Raw genomic sequence first — 2,022 nt, 5'->3', positions numbered from 1 at the left:
ACTTGATATCACTTTATCTCCCGGAGAGAAACCTTCAGTGGGAATTTTCTTGTTTCTCCACCCTCTTGGCAATTTCTTTACAATTCTTCCCTTTCTCTTGAGGATTTCTTCATTGACCCTTATGCCAGGAGGATCCTTCTGATCTGTTTCTATTGATTCTTGTGGCTTTAACTCTTGCAATTCTTGTTTGCCTTCCAAGGACTGTTTCAGAATTTCAGCTGCTGGATTGCTTTCCTCCAAACACAGATGGCTACTATCATCCTTAGGCTTTTCAGGTTCTGGTTCAGGCTCAGATGCAGGTTTGAAAACATTGAAAATGAGCTGTTCATCATGTATTCTCAAAATTAGCTCTCCTTGTTCTACATCTATGAGCGCTCTAGCAGTGGCTAGAAATGGCCTTCCCAGAATGATAGGGTGTAGGTAGCTTTCCTCCATGTCCAAAATGACAAAGTCTGTGGGGAAGAAATAATTTCCCACTTTCACCAGCACATTCTCAACTACCCCTTCAGCTTGCTTCTGAGTTTTGTCAGCCAGTTGTATGATTACATCAGTGGATCTCACCTCATTCAGTTGTAGCCTCTTCATAAGAGTCAGAGGCATCACATTTATACTAGCTCCTAGATCACAGAATCCTCTGTCAATTTTTGTTTCCCCTATGATGCAGGGGATATGAAAACTTCCTGGGTCTGTTTTCTTAGAGACTATGTCCTTCTTGATGAGGGCACTGCATTCTTTGTTCATTATTACAGTTTGTCCTCCCTTCAAAACTCTTTTCTTGCTCAGCAATTCCTTTAAATACTTGATATGTGTAGGCATCTGCTGGAGAATCTCAAGAAAGGGAATATTGATATGGAGAGACTTAAATGTCTCTAAAAACCTTGAATAGGTTTTCCCTTTTTCACCTCCTCCTAACCTTTGAGGAAATGGTGCTTTTGGTTGGTATGTTTCCAGCATGCCTTTTTGTAGTTCATTGGCTTGCTCAGTTTCACTTTCCTGCTTAGCTTCTTCCACACCTTCCTTCAAGATTTCTGGCTCCTGTTCTGAGGGTCTGATTCCTTCTTCTTCTGAGACTTCCTTCAATATGGTGATGGCCTTGCATTCTTCCCATCTCACTCCCTTTTGTTCCCCTTTAGGATTCTTTTCTGTGTCACTAGGGAACACTGCAGTTGACTTGGGGGCCTGTTGAGATAGCTCTCCTATTTGAGACTCCATCCTCTTGAGTCTTTCACCATGGTTCCTTAAGGTAGATCTCACATCATCCCTAAAGCTTTTCAACTCACTTATGTCCTGACCCATGTTTGCCAGCATTCCTTCTATCCTGTTTAATTGATCTTGAAATTGTTGGTTCGGATTAGGTTGGGTAGGTTGATTATTTTGGCCATGATATGATGGTTGGGAGTAAGTGTTTTGTGTGGCTTGGTATGATCTTTGGTTGGAGTTTTGGTATGTGGACTTGTTATGTTGGTTTTGCTGGTTGCCCCACCCAAAGTTTGGGTGGTTTTTCCAGCCTGGGTTGTAAGTGTTGGAATGTGGATCATATGGTTACCTTTGTTGATTTCCTACATAATTGGCCTCTTCCCAATCACCTCCTTCAGTGCTTACTTCCTCTTGATCTTGTGTGTGTATTGCAGCCACTTGCTTTGTTTCTAATTTCCTGGTGAGCTCTGCTAATTGCTTGGCAAACACCTTGTTTTGGGCTAAAATTGTATCAACATGGTTCAGCTCCATGACTCCCTTAGTGTTGTGTCTCTCTGAAGCATAGTAGTACTCATTCTCAGCCACTGTCTCAATCACTTCAATGGCTTCTTCCACAGTCTTTTTCCTGTTCAATGAACCTCCTGATGAATGGTCTACAGCCTTCCTTGATTCATAAGAAAGTCCATTATAGAAAATATGCAATTGCACCCAGTCATGGAACATGTCTGGTGGGCATTTCCTTGTCAAATCCTTGAATCTCTCCCATGCCTCGTAGAGAGTTTCACCATCTTGTTGTCTAAACGTCTGAACCTCAGATCGAAGCCT

At 42.1% G+C, this 2,022-nt stretch overlaps 1 non-coding gene across 1 annotated transcript; it reads left to right on the top strand.

Moving 5' to 3' along the window:
- Positions 1-1,918: 1,918 nt before the first annotated feature.
- On the top strand, positions 1,919-2,022 carry LOC148574406 (small nucleolar RNA R71). Its single transcript, XR_015906595.1, has one exon. It is a non-coding gene; the product is annotated as a small nucleolar RNA R71 (small nucleolar RNA).

Source organism: Arachis ipaensis, chromosome B2 (genome assembly GCF_059453495.1).
Source record: "Arachis ipaensis isolate K30076 ecotype BB chromosome B2, ASM5945349v1, whole genome shotgun sequence".
NCBI lineage: Eukaryota > Viridiplantae > Streptophyta > Magnoliopsida > Fabales > Fabaceae > Arachis > Arachis ipaensis.
This window is presented reverse-complemented; position numbering and strand designations above follow the sequence as displayed.